Source organism: Emys orbicularis, chromosome 1 (genome assembly GCF_028017835.1).
Source record: "Emys orbicularis isolate rEmyOrb1 chromosome 1, rEmyOrb1.hap1, whole genome shotgun sequence".
In the NCBI taxonomy this organism is placed as follows: domain Eukaryota; kingdom Metazoa; phylum Chordata; order Testudines; family Emydidae; genus Emys; species Emys orbicularis.
The window spans coordinates 20,457,623-20,476,180 of record NC_088683.1 but is presented as its reverse complement, the minus strand read 5'-3'; positions in this window follow the sequence as shown (position 1 = coordinate 20,476,180).

Sequence of the window (18,558 nt, the reverse complement as noted above, 5' to 3'; positions counted from 1 at the left end):
TGAATGCACCCAGGCAACAAAATGGAAAGATGCTTTGTGCTCTCTCATGACAGACTTGCGTGCAAAATGGAACAGGGAGAATAGTACCTTTATGAAAGTGCTTGTCTGCTTGTGAGAGGTTTCAGTGCTTGGGAGGGGGTGGGGGGTCGGTTTCCATGTAACATACCTATGAGTGACCTGACTGGTTATCAAATGGGGAAGGGAGGGTTGATTGACAGTATGGATTGATGTAAGGAAGCAATTAATGTATGGATTGATGTAGCTAACTATTGAGGAATAGTGTTTGCATACAAATTCCCAGTGTTCCCTGATCATATGTTGACTTGTATTATCTGAAATACCCGTTGTATGATGTGATGCAGTGAGAGCAGTCAACTTTCTTAATAAAAGAAAAGGCTTTATTTACAAGCATCTATTAGAAAAGCACAACAGTAACATGTTGCCAGGCTGGCCAGCTGTTATTACCACACCAGAAGATCAGTAACAACTAAACCTTTAAAAAGAAAGAGCAAAGTGCATGAACAAGTGCAAACAGTGAAACCATGTACAAAAGAGAAACACTCTCCTTTCCCATTCTCCTTTCCCTTCTTTCCATGTTTGCCACACACTTGGCACTGGAGGAGGCGGGTGGAGGCATCCATGGAGGAGGACGTCAACATGGAGGACTGCATGGGGCACAGCTGCTCTGCCCTGCCCAGCCACTCATAGGGCCCAACTGTCTGGGCCGCCCAGCCATGGAGTTGTCCAAGCTGTTCCTGGACTTCAGCACAGGGTACCACAGAGGGGACTCAGGCCATGGTGTATGCAGCAGGAGCCCTTACAGCTATTAGTGATAGCAGCCACTCAAACAGTTCTTTCTGCTGAGCTCTGTCATCCTCCCTTAGCCACCCAAAGCAAGTGCTTGCTCCTTCACTGAAACCCTGTCCTCAAGCTTTGCAGTCAGACTGAGCCTTTCTGCTTGCCTCTCACCACGCCTTTCCTCTAGCCATGAGTCCCCCTGTCTTTGGTACAGGACCTGCTTGTGAGCCTTATCCAGCACCTCATAAGTTCTTCACGGAGACGCTTCCTCTTGGAACGGCGCATGAAGGTACGTAGACCCAGGCTACTGCTGCCCTGTGGGTGAGCTGTGGAGGTACTGCACCCTGGTCGAGGACAGAGTAGGACAAGACACAGAGAGTTATTGTCTCAAATAGCTCAGGGCAGGAGCACAGAAAAAAAGCCTTGTGGAATTTCAAGGATGTAAATGGTTTGGTTTTAAACCTGAACTTCAATACATTGTGAGAGGGATACTTCAGACCACAGAAGCTCCCTGGACACAGCCAAGTTAATCACACAGAAAGGCATGCAGACACAATGGGAAATTTAAAAATCACACCTGCTTTTTTTTCTAAACATTGCAGCACAGCTTGGTCTGGTGGGCAGTTAGTGGCCGAGCTACAAAAGGTTTCTCTATCATTTTAGGCATTTCATATTTTGGAGGACATAACAGTCATTGTGGTGCCCAATTGGTAAAGAGAAAGGTAATTCCAAGCTGCCAGTGGGAAACCAGCAGCGTATGCCACCAATGTGTTCAACTGTATAGTAACTGAACAGCACCTCTACAAGTAGAGTGGGTTGGTCAGCTACCAAGGGAGCCCTGGAAAATACAACCTTGCTTGAAATGTGGCAATCTCTCCGGAGTTCCTGCTAACGGAAAAGTTTGCAGCTCTCAGAACCCAGGATTGGATCAGTATCCATGAGGGAATCAATAGGATGTTGTGTTGGAGTCCATGTGGCTTAGACTGTTATGACTGCATGCAAACACACAGAACTCCAGTGCCATCTCCCTTAGCACCACTCTCTGACACATTTTTGGACAAAATTTAAAACCCTAGTTGTATTTGGGACAAATGATTTCATCATATGTGGACTACATTCAACTGAATGGACTGGCTTTATAAGTGGACCATATTTCCACCTTCCCCCCGCAGTGCATTATTTTCAGGAGGCTTGTTACACAGTTGAGTGGCTATATTTTACAGGGATAGCAGCATAAGGTAATTATTTTTAACAAATCGGAACCCCCCTAGCAAAACTGTGTGCAACAAATTCACTTTTCAAGGCATTTTTAACTGTTTGCATTTCCTGGTCGCCATATTGAATGCCACATAGCGGCGGAGGGGGACGCCAAGTTGCTGGCATACAATTTGCCAATAGCACCAGCATGCGGCTAGCCTGCACTTGTAATAACTTTTGCATTGCTTCATCAAATGGAAATCCCTCCCATTCCTATATTAGTAAACATTGAATTGGAGCCAGAAATGTACCAGGCTCCAGGGTGGCTTCTGCCTCTTCCCTTTCTGCTGCCAGCCATTCCCTGGGGGGGGGGGGGGACATCGAAAAGCTCCTCCAAGTACAGCCCCAAGATGTGCTGCCGCTGCTCCTGTAGTGAAGCCTCCTCAGGAACCACTGTCAGCAGCAGAGTCACTTCACTGGCCTCATTTGGCACCTGCTGCTCCCATCAGTTCCCATGCTGGAGTCTGGGGCCATCAGGTTGCTATCCTGGCTGACCAATTCATCATCCACTCCCATCACCCGGTGCACTACCCAACACTCGGTCAAACTCATAAAATGGGCATGATATCAGTGAGTTGCCCAAGGTGCAGTTCTGGTCCCTGGTTTTCCGGTAATCAGTCTTGAGCTGCTTATTCCACTCACTGCCAGCTATACGCTGGTGTGCATGGTCATTTCTGGTACTCTTATTAAAAGCCACTTTTGCTGGTCTTGCACCAGAGATTAACCAGAATCTGGCTGTGCTCCCATGACCATAAAGCAGTGTGCTTTGCAAAAGACTTCATCTGATCAGTATCCATTGCAAACGCAGAAGGGTCTCAGAAGGTTGCAGCTTGGCATTCAGAATACAATGGAAGGGTTAAACACTGACTCACCAAGCTGCTGTACTACAGCAAAGGGGTGTTGCTTCCATTTCCCTGGAGTCAACTGGCAATTCTTGGAAGAGAGAGGACAAAAGAAGTTGGCCCATGGGATTGTGGGATACTTTTGGCAGACTCCCAGGACTTGAGTCGGGGATGGGGTGCTGCATCTACTTTGCAAAGTGATAGAGCTTGAACCCTGGGTCCTGGCCTCAAACCATTCACCCCCACAGGGTCCTAGGACCCTTGGTCCAAGCCCAAGAGATTTGTGTGTAGACCGAAGGGGGATTAGGGTTCAAGTCTGAGTCTGAACCTGGGCTTACACTAAAGTGTAGGCATACCCAATGGGGCCATTACTTCCCCTCTTACGCAGGTGGTCAGGGCGTGTTTAGGCAGGGGTGGAGAGTGGCTGGAGCCATGGCTTTCATCCATCCCCACAACATGTCAGCTCAGCTCTGCTTGCTGGAAGAACAGGGAAGTCATCTGCTTCTGCTGTACATTTGTACCAGGTTACATCCCCCTGGAGCAAGGTGTGGGGGAGCCAAGAACCACATTGTGGCCAGGGTCTGCTCCAGGAGCAGCACAGGTATGCTCAGGGTTGTGGGCAAAGACACACATTTGCCCAAAGGCAAAACCAAAACTGGCCAGACAACATTTCTGCTTGGAACTCGCTGGGTTCAGCATTTATCATTGTGGATTGCACCTGTTTCACTAAACTCTAGTGTACAATAATAATTACTATTATTTCAATATACAGGGGAATATTTATCCCATCTGCACATTTAATTAATTACAATTAGATATAAATTTGTAGTTGTTGCTACCTACCCAAACCATACAAAAGAAGAAGAAGATTAATTACAAGAATGTTCCATTTGAAGCAGAGCTATTCAGATAACATCAGATACATTTTAGCATTCAAGTGTTTATGAGTTTAAATCCCTTTTGCTTTCACGCTTTAGTATGAATGGTTAAGTTCTGCCAAAGCCTTTCGGTGCTTGGTAAATCCCTGTGGTTTTTTAATAATATGCTGAATTAATTTGATAAGCCTTGAGCTCTGTAACTGCAGGGTAATTCAGCATTCTATGTTATTTTATCTCCATTGCCGGGAGGTGAAGGGGGAATCATTTTAATGGAGTGGGAATTGTGATGGGAGAAGCTTCACACAGTTCTATCAATAAAAAATGAAATAGATCTTTAATACACCGCCCCATCCTATGGGTAAGGATAAACTAAATAAGAGTGCCCTGCAGGTTATGTTAACTAGAACTTATGTAGCAAAGAGAAATATATATGGCAAAGGAAAACATTCCTAACAATGAGCTCTTTCCAGATCCAGTAACAATCTAGCGTGACAGCAGGACAGCCTCCCAAGGGAAGTGGTGGAAGTACAATGACTTACGTCAATTCAAACTGTATGGGAAAAGGTCCTGGAGTGTTGGCCTGGAACTGAGAGCACTAGGGACCAGGTCCTCAGAGATTGGGTCTCATGCCCTACTTTTTCTTGGGACCATGCAAACTGTAGGTCATCCAGTCATTTCTATGCTTCACTTTACCCATCTGCAATACGGGTGATATGACTACCTCATAGGGCAGGGGCGGCCAACCTGTGGCTCTGGAGCAACATGCAGCTCTTCAGAAGTTAATATGCGGCTCCTTGTTTAGGCACCGACTCTGGGGCTGCAGCTACAGGCACCAACTTTCCAATGTGCTGGGGGGTGCTCACTGCTCAACCCCTGGCTCTGCCACAGGCCCTGCCCCCATTCCACCCCTTCCTACCCCCTCCCCTGAGCCTGCCATGCCCTTGCTTCTCCCACTGCCCCCCAGCGCCTCCTGCATGCCACGAAACAGCTGATCGGGAGGTGTGGGGAGGGAGCGGGAGGCACTGATCGGCGGGGCTGCCGGTAGGCAGGAGGCACTGGGAGGGAGGAGGAGCTGATGGGGGGCTGCTGATGTATTACTATGGCTCTTTGGCAATGTACATTGGTAAATTCGGGCTCCTTCTCAGGCTCAGGTTGGCCACCCCTGTCATAGGGGTACTGTGAGGCTAATATATTTGTAAACTGCTTCGCAATCCTCAGATGAGAGGGGCCATAGGAATGAAACACTCAGAAAGGATATTATCAGGCAAAATATCTGTACATTCCCAATGATGTTTCAAAAGCTCTGGACACTTTCCAGGCATAACTGCTCCTCCACATTCATGACACGGCACGACCCGTCTTGTGCAGCTGCAGCACTCTATGGCATACAGGCACAAACGTGAATGAGACGGAGGGGACATGTGAGTGTGTCAGGCTTGCTATTGACATTCTGTATCTTACAAGTGACCTGAACCCCTTGGCCAAAGGCACCAGAATTTCTCATGCCTCAGAACTGAAGTAGTGGCATTATGCAGTCGTGACTAGGGTTACCATATGTCCGTATTTCCCCGGACATGTCCGGCTTTTTAGTTGTTAATTGCCATCCGGGAGGATTTTTAAAATATATAAAAACGTCCGGAAAATACGGACGTATGATAACCCTACCCACTGCCCCCTTTCCTCTTGGGGTGTCAGCTCGCTCAGCCTGCGGATTGCAACCCCCCCGTGCTGCTGCAACCCTGCGCCCCACGGCTAGGAGCGGTGGCATCTCTGCAGCCAGCTGCTGGTGCGGGGGACCCGCGGCCGCTTCTCCCTCCTCCGAACATCCCCCATGGCTCTGGCAGAGCCTCAGTCTCCCCCCTCCATCCCAGCCGTGCAAGGAGCCCCCCCGCCAGTGGTCCGTGCAGCCAGGGCTGCCTCCCCCCCGGCGGAGCCGCTGCCCGGGGGCGGGTCCCGGCGCAGGGGAAAGTTTCTCGGCGCGCGGCGGCGGTGGCTCCTGGGAGCCCGAGCTCCCCCACCCGGGAAGGGCCCACGCTGCAGCGCCTCCCGCAGCCTGAGCTGCCACAGCCTCACTGGGTCCAGCTGGGAGCGGGGTGGAGGCTCCTCTGAGGGAGGTGAAGGGTGGGGGACTCTGAGGTGGGGGGGGATTCTGAGGGGCTATGGGAGGGGGAGGGGGGCTCTGAGGCAGGGGCTGTGGAGAGTGAGGGCTGTGGAGGGGGTGGGCTATGGGAGGAGGTGGGGAAATGAAGGGTAGGGGTTATGGAGGGAGGTGAAGGGGAGGACTGAGGCAGGGGTGCTGTGGAAGGTGGGGGGCGCTATGGAAGGTGGGGGCTATGGGAGGGGGGGCTCTGAGGCAGGGGCTGTGGAGAGTGGGGGGGCTGCGGAGGGCAGGCTCTCAGGAGAGGGGGCACTGAGGCAGGAGAAGGCTGAGGATGGGCCCTGTGGAGAGCGGGTGGCTCTGGGGTGAGGCCTGGGGGGTCCGGCGGGCGTGTGGAAGGCGGCTCTGGGGTGAGGCCTGGGGGGTCTGGTGGGCGGGAGGCAGCTCTGGGGTGAGGCCTGGGGGGTGTCTGGCGGGCGGGAAGAAGCGGCTCTGAGGTGAGGCCTGGGGGTTCTGGCGGGCGGGCAGGAGGCGGCTCTGCAGTAGGGTTACCATACGTCCGGATTTTCCCGGACATGTCTGGCTTTTTGGTCCTCAAATCCCTGTCCGGGAGGAATTTCCAAAAAGCCAGACATGTCCGGGAAAATAGGGAGGCATGGTAAGGGGACCGCCTCCTCCCCGGGCTCCAACTTTCCCAGCTCCCGCCACTCTCCACCGCAGCAGGGGCCGAAGCAACTTCCCCAGGGCAGCAGCAGCCGGGGGGGGCGGGAGGGAGGAGGGGGAATGCGGGGTGCTCAGGGGAGGGGGCAGAGTTGGAGCGGGACTTTGGGGAAGGGGCGGAGTTGGGGCGGGGCAGGGGCAGGGAAAGGGCAGAGTTGGGGCGGGGCCAGGGCCCGGTGGAGTGTCCTTTTTTTGCAGTATTGAAATATGGTAACCCTAGTCTACTACTCAAGATAGTTAAGACCAAAGCAGATTGTGAAGAACTTCAAAAAGATCTCACAAAACTAAGTGATTGGGCAGCAAAATGGCAAATGAAATTTAATGTGGATAAATGTAAAGTAATGCACATTGGAAAAAATAACCCCAACTATACATACAACATGATGGGGGCTAATTTAGCTACAATGAGTCAGGAAAAAGATCTTGGCGTCATCGTGGATAGTTCTCTAAAGATGTCCACGCAGTGTGCAGAGGCGGTCAAAAAAGCAAACAGGATGTTAGGAATCATTAAAAAGGGGATAGAGAATAAGACTGAGAATATATTATTGCCCTTATATAAATCCATGGTACGCCCACATCTCGAATACTGTGTACAGATGTGGTCTCCTCACCTCAAAAAAGATATTCTAGCACTAGAAAAGGTTCAGAAAAGAGCAACTAAAATGATTAAGGGTTTAGAGAGGGTCCCATATGAGGAAAGATTAAAGAGGCTAGGACTCTTCAGTTTGGAAAAGAGAAGACTAAGGGGGGACATGATAGAGGTATATAAAATCATGAGTGATGTTGAGAAAGTGGATAAGGAAAAGTTATTTACTTATTCCCATAATACAAGAACTAGGGGTCACCAAATGAAATTAATAGGCAGCAGGTTTAAAACAAATAAAAGGAAGTTCTTCTTCACGCAGCGCACAGTCAACTTGTGGAACTCCTTACCTGAGGAGGTTGTGAAGGCTAGGACTATAACAATGTTTAAAAGGGGACTGGATAAATTCTTGGTGGCTAAGTCCATAAATGGCTATTAGCCAGGATGGGTAAGAATGGTGTCCCTAGCCTCTGTTCGTCAGAGGATGGAGATGGATGGCAGGAGAGAGATCACTTGATCATTGCCTGTTAGGTTCACTCCCTCTGGGGCACCTGGCATTGGCCACTGTCGGTAGACAGATACTGGGCTAGATGGACCTTTGGTCTGACCCAGTACGGCCTTTCTTATGTTCTTATGTTCTTATGTTAGTCATGACCCTTTGAAAAATATTTATTCAGGGAGACATTAGTGTAAGTAACTGACATGTACATTGCGGAACATGGAGCAGTACAGGGCAGGGCATCTTCCTTCTTTATGTGCTGAACTGAGATGAAGCTAGAGCTAGGAGATGGTTTTCATAATGAAAATTGAGGTTTCAGAGAAAACAAAGGGCAGAGTTGGCAGGAAAAGGACTTTGGATGATTTTTTTTAAGAATATGATCAATGGGAAATTATTGAACAAAATTACAGAACAAAAACTTTTCATAATTTCATATTGAATTGGAATTTTAATTTGGTTTGCATTTTCAAAAAACAAATTTTTTTTGAAATCTTGGATTTTTGGTTTTCCCCATCTCACCCTTTCCCCTCCTTTTTTGACACTCAATGCATAGAATCAATTGTGTCTAGATTTGGTTTGCTGTTTTTCACTTCTCCACTCCAACTTCTTCAGCTGTGGAAAAATTAGTGTAAAAAAGAGAAAAAATGGAAAAAAAAATCAAACAATCCTAGACATCTTTCATTCTATTGAACTCAGTGACCGGTGGGGAAAAAGGAGAAGGAGAAAAACAAAATTTCAAAAAGTTTCAGAACTATTTCAATTTAAAAAAAAAAAAATCCAATATTTTGTTCCTTTTGAATTCTGCAAAATGGATGCAAGTTCTTTTTTTTTTGCCAAATTGTTCTTCCATTTTTAGCAATCTCTAAATAGGGGACTAACCTGTTCTAGCTACGTTAGAACAGAGAAAGCCTGAGCATTGTGGGGTTGGAGTAGTTGCTGCATGATTGCTTATGTGTGTAAATATTACTGTTTGGTGTTCAAATGCAGTTAGCATGTTCTTGAAGTGGACTTTACAGTAGTCCAGCTAAGTTACCATGTAATAAACCGGTCCCCTTGGAACAACACTGAATACAGAGGGATTGTGCAGCTAAATAAACTCCTTACTTATCGCGTCATTAAGATCTACTTTTGTTTCTGCCCAATAATTTCTTAGAAGCAGTGTATCTAATTATTTATCCCACATCAGGGAGAGAGATATAGAGTCCCAGTTCAGCTCGCCAATGTTCTTCATTTTTATATATATATATATATATTTTAGGCCTTTGCTTTAAAAAAACAACATATTGGAATTCTGCAAATCACATGTAAGCAGGCCTACAGCAATTAAGTAATAGTTACTCTAGTGCATGAACTAACAAAGTAGGTTCTAAATTTTGGAATCCACTTCCTTTATATATATATATAAAAAATGTGTTTGTTTGTGAGAGAGGTATCTATATAAAAGTCAAGTCTTGAGTAAAAGCAAAAGACTTCAGGAAATAAAATCAAATAATTAACAGTGATATGAAAGGTTTCAGAGTAGCAGCCGTGTTAGTCTGTATCCGCAAAAAGAACAGGAGTACTTGTGGCACCTTAGAGACTAACAAATTTATTAGAGCATGCATCCGAAGAAGTGGGTTGTTGCCCACGAAAGCTTATGCTCTAATAAATTTGTTAGTCTCTAAGGTGCCACAAGTACTCCTGTTCTTTTAATGATATGAAACAGTCTCCATCTGTCATTTATTCCCAGTTCGGCAAAAACGTTGAAAAAGCTGAGACATTTTGGCATTTAAGAAGAAACCAAGCTGGTTCTTTCAACTATTTCCTCTGGGAGTACATTGAAGTCAGCCCCAAAACATCAACAGGACATCTAACACACACACACACACACAGGTAAGTGGATTCACACACAAAACACAAATGAATTGATTTGTAGGCTTTAGAAAATCTGCCTTACATTTGCTCCAGCAGTACAGTATTGTAGCCATCCTATTACAAACTATACCGGGCTATCTAATTTATATTTCTCAATTAAAAGGTTCATATTTCTTTTCCTTCAGGAATTGCTATTAAAAAGAAAATGGAAATATTGGAACCAGCTTTTGAAGGTAATTCCAAATGTTTTTCTTTTGGCTGACAACATAGATCTCTTCACCCCACCCCAGCCAACCTGTCTGCTCTTGTATATCCTCTTAGGCCTTCCCTCTCCCCTTTATTAGACATTACTCATTAGACCTTCCTCCTTCACTCTCTCACAGAACCCCTTTTGCTCATCATCTGAGGACTATCCTTCCAGACTTTCCTTTCCCAAGGCTATTTGCATTCCTTTCAATTAGTCCTAAATGAGGTCTTTCTAATCATCTAGTGGTTTAGGTTAGAAACAGAAACATCCTATTATCCAAAAGGGAGACCCTTTGCATGACAACTTCCAGCTGAAAAAAGATGGTTAGTGAATGACATGAATACCTCTAGATCAAGCAAGCTGCACTGTTTTTGATGCTGGGTGGAACTATTCTTCTTTCTTTATTCCTTGTACCAATTGCATAATTTACTTAGGGTACGTCTACACTACCCGCTGGATCGGAGGGCAGTGATCAATCCAGCGGGGGTTGATTTATCGCGTCTAGTCTAGACATGATAAATCGATCCCCGAGCGCTCTCCCGTTGACTCCTGTACTCCACCGTCGCGAGAGGCACAGGCGGAGTCGACGGGGGAGTGGCAGCAATCGACTTACCGCAGTGAAGATACCGCAGTGAGTAGGTCTAAGTACGTCGACTTCAGCTACGTTATTCACGTAGCTGAAGTTGTGTAACTGAGATCGATTCCCCCCCCCCAATGTAGAAAAGTCTGGGCCCATCTTTACCATTATTTTATTATTTAACATTTATATCTCTGTTCCACTCAGAACCCCAAATCACACTTCCACTGTGCAAGGTGCTGTACAAAACAAAGGAAGACACAGTCCCAGCTCCAGAGGGCAGGATAGAGGTGGCCAAGTGTTCCTGGGATATGCCCTGGGTCATTATAGTCTGGCAAATTATGCTAAGCCAAATGGTCAAATGTGGTCATTTTAAAAGGACATAACATTCCATATGTGGGAGCTCAAGTCATTTCCATTAAGTGCATAAATGCTTATGTCCCAATATGAACATCCAAATTCAGGACCTTAATAAGGCAAAGTTGATAGCTGAGGGTGCAGTGTCTTTCAACTAATTTTGTTCCTATTTATCTGTGAGTCAGGGTGCGGCTACCTAGACCTGAGCATAAATACTAGTGCAATGGAGGAGCACCCTGATTCCAGATGCTCTCCAGTTGTGGGTGCACTACTCTGTTAATTTCCAATTAGTGTACATTATTAAAAGGCTGATCCTTTTAATGTCTCGGAGTAACATCTACAATGTACCAGGAGCTGTGGTCTCTCTCTATAGATATATAGATTCTGCACCCACTAATTCTTTCAGACACACCAAAACATCAGCTTCCCTTGGACAGCCACCAGCACATGTTCCATACCAGCCTTCAAGTCTGAGCCACACAACTCACAGGCACTGTCCACCCTGCTCCCTTGTCTTGGGTAAAATTTTGATGTGCTCTGAGGAGCCAAGAATCCTGATTAAGGACCCAATCCTACTGAAGAAATGGGACTGACTTCAATGGGAGTCCGATTTGGCCCTTTCTCTTTCGCTGATCTTTGAAACATGCACATGGGTTTCTGAAAAGCCCATTGCGCCTCTGCACATCTGCTCTGTATCCAAGTGTAGTAATTTTTAAGATGACTGCAAACAGTCCAGCTGCAGGAGGTATACAGCCAGCCAGCTTGTTGTTTCTTTTTCCATCTTCTTTGTGGCTCTATCAATACGCGAACTCCTTAAGATGGGGGCTCAACATAGTTGATTTGCTTTCCATTCTGGGTATGTGTGTTCGTCATCCTCAGACAACATCTGAGGGATTTGCACCTCATCTTCACTCTCTAACACTGCTCCCGATTCCTAAAGAACAGAGTGGAGAAACCAGGATCTTACTTGCTGGCAACAGAATAACGTTTTGTGCAGAAAGCACTTTTTCTTTATGCTTCTATTTAGACTTTTATGGACAAACTCCTGGAGTTTAAGGGCTGGCATCCATGGAAACATAATATTTGTAGGCTGGAGTCATAGGAAAGATGTGTGACTATAAACGTTCTGAAAAAAAAACCTTGTCTTTATTTTAAGTGGAGAAGGTGCAAGGTTTCTGCTCTGACAGTCATGTTGTTTGAAACAAACAAATGTGCATGAGCATGTATATGCTGAACTAACTGTATCTTTCTAGACGTGTTCTGTGCAGGACACTGTTGCATGCAGAAAAATTTCAGGAAGAAATATCACAAATATATCAATATTTCTGTTTGTACGTCCATTGCTCTTTACTCCTTCTAGTGGAGATAATGCAGTGGTAATAATCCTGGAATACCTGTACTTTTCCCCTGGAACCTAATGCAAATTTTCTCCAAAAGAAGGGGAGGCCAGACTTTCAGTGGGTTCAATTCAGGACCGTATTTCTCCTTCCCATCTTTCTCTCTGTCTGGCTATACATTTCTGGGCACTTATCACCATGTTAATCTGATATGACATCTGATCACTGGTATGTTACCATACAAATAGGCTTAGGCTCCCTCCATTCCATGTCATCAACTTCTGGACTTCTGGGGGAAGGCCAGGGTGACAGCCCACATTCTACTTGAAGGAGCTAGCAAGTTGGTCTTGCTCCTCTCTGAAGTCTCTCCAAGACTGCTTCCACTGAGCAGTTAGCTTGCCTTCCTTGTCTTCAGCAGCAAGAGTGGAAAAAATACTCCTTCACTGGCATGTTGGGTAATTCCTTTTCTCATACTTATTTCATTCAGCCAATACAAAAATCTCCCAGCAACTGTATTAACTGAAGCCACCAGGTTTCTCACAATTCTGCTCAAGACAGTGATTTCCCACATCCTGGTTTGGGTTGACACACAGATTACATAAGGGGTATGCCCCTAAAAATCACCATAGAGTGGTCTCCAATCAGACACATTTAAAGTCACCATACTATAGTACTGAGATAATCCCCATATTTCCTATTCCAAGCATAAACACTTCAGGGCATCAGCCTTGTCTACCCATGTGTTTGTACAGTACCTAGCACAACAGAACCCTGATCTCGCTCATGGGCCCTATGCATTGTCATAAACAACAAGAACTAAGAATATCACCACTTTATGAAAAGGCTTGTCATTTTAAAATGGAAACCACTGTATCTGTTTTAATATAGTACAGTACAGAAAGAGCAATACATTCTTTAAAGCAGTGGTTCTCAAACTGGGGCCGCTGCTTGTGTAGGGAAAGCCGCTGGCGGGCCGGGCCGGTTTGTTTACCTGCCCCGTCCGCAGGTCCGGCCGATCGCGGCTCCCACTGGCCACGGTTTGACGCTGCAGGCCAATGGGAGCTGCTGGAAGCAGCGGCCAGTATGTCCCTCGGCCCGCGCCGCGGTGGCCCCAGTTTGAGAACCACTGCTCTAAAGCATTGTTTATCCTTTCTTATTGTCATAGATGTCTTTAGCACTACAGCCTACTAAAATTTCCAAGTGGACACTTCTCTCATACGTTTCCTGAAGTCTTCAACTTTCAGATGTTCAGCTTCTCAATTCAAGGGGGAAAAGAATACTGTTTCCCATATTTTAACAGCTGTCACCAAATCTTTCATTCTGTGGCTTCAACCTAAGTTCCAAAGTTATCTTAGTGATTTAGTCATACCTCTGGTTTATCTCCCCCATCTGGAGAATGTGCTTCTTCTCTCTATTTTGCTGTGCAGATACTCTTTGGTTTGGCCTCATGGAAGAAGCTTATTAAAATAAATAAATAAATAAAGCTTTATAATCCTCTGTTTTTCTAACAAATGATCCAATGGTATTTCAAATTTTTATGTCAAAATTCCTTTTGTACGCAAAATTAGGGACTGTGTTGTATCAAAAAGATATTCACTGCTCTCTAAAGGCAATAAAAGTCCAGCATAATTTAAACACAGATACAGCAGAGGCCCTGGAGTGGAATAATTGACAGATCTGGGGATGAGGTACAGCAGCAAGGCCTTCCTGAGAAGTTGTGGGTGCTCAGCAATATTGGGCCATGTGACTAATAAATTAACCATCACCCCTAAGGAAGGGTTTTCAAGTAGGTTAGAGTTAAAGAGCCAGATTCAGGCTTTGGGTAAGAGGAAACAATATTTTGTTGAGGGTAATGGCATTTTAAGATGGTGAAAGCCGATAAAACAGCTGCAAGTGGATAGACCAACCTGCCACACAATGGAATATGGTCAATCACTTTACTGCCAGAGCCAAGAGTTTTCCTTTAATATTCTTTGAAGACAGTGAGTGTAAAGGAGCTCATTTATCCATGTATAAATTCCAAGTAATTCTTGACAGCTTTCCGTAATACTAAATTCAGAAGAAACCATTAAGCATCTGTAGTAAGGTTGCACAGTGGAAGTCACTAGGAGAGTGTAAATGCTGGGTTAGAAGAACGCAGGTTCCAACAGCAATATTAATTCAGCTGCAGTGGACATAATGGATGTTTTATAGTATATGTTTCCTGACATATATAGACCATATTAAGTTGCACAGTTAGGTAGAAAAAAACAACCCTGACCATACGTACAATGTAAATGAATTAACATTGCTGTTGGAACCTTAAATTTAAAAGCAGCCACATCCTATGCAAATTCCACTGCCGGTCAATAAATCAGTATTCCCCATAGAGTCAGAATATCTTTTCTTAATGAATTAATTATACCACACTTCCTCTCTCATTGCTTGTTTTAACTCTGAGATCTAGCTGCTTTGTTTTATAAGTGCCAAGATTTTTCATAGGTAGAAGAATTACCTTCCAAAAATCCAGCGTGTGCTCCTTGGTTTCTGCCTTTTGAAGGCAGATCTTTTCTAAGGCTGCATCTGATTGATGGGTCAGTGCCCATAATGAGCCGAACATCGGGCATATATTTGTCCTTGCACTTTGTCTCCCCTTTCACCATTAAGCACTGGCAAGGATGAGATGCCTGAAATGAAAGAACGTCTCGTAAAACTTCTAAAGCCTCAATGTTATGCTTTAGGGAACATTTTAAAGATGACAGAACTAGTTGCCATGAGGTGAAAAAAAAGCTTTAAGGAGAGATTGCAAATAAAACCTGGGCATGTTAGTCACATCACATTATGCTTTGCAGATCAGCATTACCCAAAAGGAAGAAATTAAAGCAATGGAAGATTTGGGAGAGGTAATTTTTGTGGTCTAGTGGACAGGGCACTAGAATGGGAGTCAAGACAGTTGAATTCAATTCCTGGCTATTCCACTACTTTTCAGGCAGCTTTGGGCATATCACTTCCCTCTCTGTAAATAAGGGATAATGATATTGACCTCCTTTGTAAAGGAATTTGAGATCTACTGATAAGAAGTGCTGTGTAAAAACTTATTAAATATTCTTCACTATATGGTTGACCAACCATCAGGTAGGTCAACAAAGACTCTTTTTAATTAGGTTACATTAGTGGTTTACAACCAGTGATCTGCAGACCCCTGGAGTGAGCAGACTATGTTTAAGATTTCCAAAGGGGTCCACACCTCCATTTGAAATTTTTTAGGGGCCCGCAAATAAAAAAAAGTTGACAAGCACTGGGCTACATACAAGAAATGGGATAAACACAAAAAAACACCCAAGACATGGGCTTAAATGTACCCAGAGCTGGCTCAAAAATTAAATGAAAAAACAAAAGTTCCACACAAAAAATTAAACAAAATTCAAACCAGCATCTGAATGAAGAGCAGCTAGAGTTGAACTCAGGCAAGACAGAGAAGATACTGGTAAGTGGGGGAAAGTGCTTCAAATAACTTGCCTTCTCTATAACATCCTCCACTGGCAAGGGCTTTGTCAAGTCATTCCATAGTTTTGGGGACCTTTTTGGTGCTCTCAGTGGTAATGGAGACCCAAAGAGTCATGGTGACAAAAAAAAAAAAAGTCCACATCTATCTTCAATTGGCTGGAATGTTATGTCTCAATCAATCATTCACAGTCCCGGCCACTCTGATCCAGGCTTTTATGACCTCCAGGTTTGATTATTGCCTTTCCTATCTCAGGATAAGGCCACATGCCCTCAGAAAGCTCCAACTGGTGCCAGGTATAGCAATTTGTCTACTTAGCAACACAAATCACAATAAGCACATCCTCATGCTCCACCATCTGCATCGGCTCCTTATTGAATAGATCCAATTCAAGGTTACTGTCCTGAGAGTCAAAGCTGAGAATGGGCTTCACAAAAGCTACCTAAGAAATATTCTGTGCTTCTGTGACCATGACCTATCATGGCAACTACAGTCCCTTGGCACCATCACTCTGTTGACCAACAATAAGAGGCTCATGACATGTGAGACAGAAGTTTCACAGCAACTGGATTTAGCCTAGTCTGATTTTAAGAGATGCTGAACATCCACAGATAGCATTAACCTAAGAACCTGTTAATCTGATTGCTCAGTACTTCCCCAAATCAGTTTATTTACTAGGTGCCTCAATGGGGAGTCAAACATTAGGCATCAAAATCTGAAAATTTTAACTTAAGTAATTATTAGACAAATAATCTTTCAAACAAAATTACACTCATCAGTGCAAAAACGTATCTGTTCTTACCACAGATGATTGTGAATCTTAGTCATTACCACACTGGCATTAATCAATTGTTCACAGTTCATTATTTTCAATTTAAAGATAATGTTTAAGAAGTAAGAATAGGATTGAAAACTGGGTTTCAGCCTAGATGTTAACTCCTCATTACCAGGAAAAGTCTCTAAAGTTACTAAGGTTGGACATGCTATATAAATCAAATAAGTAAATAAGAGATCTCTGTGGAATGGATAAGACTCTTTTTCTATGCTGTTTTTTCCATCAATGCTGAAGTGCCTCAAAAATGAGAGTGAAAGATGCACTAAATGGCAATGACTATTTAGAGACTCCTTATACATGGATCATTGGCAGAGCCATTACAGTGGGTCTATTATGCAGTTACCTACTAAAGGCCTCTCCAATAGGATTATCATTGGCATAATAAACCCCCAGTCTGTGTATCACAGCCTAGGAAGAACTCTTTAATATGTGACCAGTTACTAAACAGTCAACCAGCCACATCAGCTCCTATTCTCATTAGCCAGAAGATACCAGTCTATGAATTCTTGCCATCCCGTCAAGGTATCTTAAGTATCAACCTCCACCACACCAGCTCCAACTGGGTTCATGTCAGATCTCACAAACTAAACATGGATAGGCCTGGTGTGTGAATGGGAAGAAGCACTGGAGGACTACAAGTGGTGTTTGTCATTCAGTCGCTGGCAGATTCCGATTGATTACTGAATCAGTATCTCAGCATAGCAACAGGAACACTACACTGCAGGAGGGACTGCCTTTAACAATAAATGTGAATCTGATTTCCTAACCCAGGGTGCCAACTCATATAGGATAGGGCCGGAGAGGCAGAAAAACTTTGCAAGGTTCCCCCAGCAAATCCCTATATCGTACAAGGGTGGTCTGGAGGGGGGTCTGAACAGCCAGGGGGTGAGATGATCCTGTAATTTCATTTCAAAGGGGACCACCAACTCCACTCTACATCTCCTGCCCAAAAATGCATTTTCAGTAGACTGGAAAGTATTTCTGAATTTACATGAATTCGCTGAATAGTTTCAGGCTAGATTCACAAAATGGATGGAGGAGATGTTGCACACCCTATAATTTTTAGCCCTGTGGTTAAAGCACTCAGGTCAGGAGAAGGATTTGAACACAGGTCTCCCTGCTGTCAAGTGACTGCCCGACCACCAGGTACAGAGTCATTGTCATTCTCTTGCTCAACGACTATTCAAATATTTTATACGAAGTGGAACAGCTTCAACAGGAGAGACTGAGAGATTAACGCCAGCATAGATAACTCAAGTTAACTCGCTGTGAAGACATAGCCTATGTGGTACTGCTGACCACTTGCCCCTTCCCTGCTGCACAGCTTCTCCTGGAGCCTTGCTGCCATTGGCTAGGTCTCCCCAAAGTTGTCCAGCAGCAGCCATAGAGAGGACAAAAATCTGGTGGATCTTCAGGGGATAGTATCTCAGGATCCCTCCCACTCCCACTCTGCTGCATAACCACTTCCCTGAGAGCATTCACAAAGGGGCATCCCTGGGTTGCTAGGGAACAGGGGATGGCTCTGTGGACATAAAGGAATAACTGTTGAAAAACTTTACTGCATTCTGGAGCCTGAGCAAATGGCCTGCTGCATCAGGTAATGGTATGGTCCTATGTTTAGGACTCTGCATCACCACACAAGAATCCTCCACTGGATTTCTGAACTCCATTCTCTTGTTCCCACGAGATGGGAACACTGCAGAGTTCACAACAGGGTTTTGTTTTCACTGACTTAAAGGTGGTATTTTGTAGTGAGATAAATCTTGCACATTAATGATCTCACTGTAGAATCTTAAGTGGAGACAAGGCACATGTAGTTTTGGGTAGCTAGAAATGATCAGCATCATATTCCCACTGTGGTTGACTTTGCCTAGTTTACCTTGTGGTAGAAATACAGGTGCCTTCGCTCCACTTGATTTTACAGTGGGATAGCAAGTACCCATTAGTTATCCCATGGTAAAAACACAAGGTTTTATGTCAGTGAAGACACAGCTTATTTTGTAACATAGACACTCCACACACATTGGTTCATAATAGAGGCTTGCTCTATGGCTCAGCATGAGGAGTGGCTTTATTAGCAACTTACAACACATCCAGAAACTCTTGTCTAGGCATGGTCACTAATCTCATCTCCTATGGAGTGACGGGACAGGAAAGAAGTGCCCTGCAGTGATCATGGAGTAACATTAATA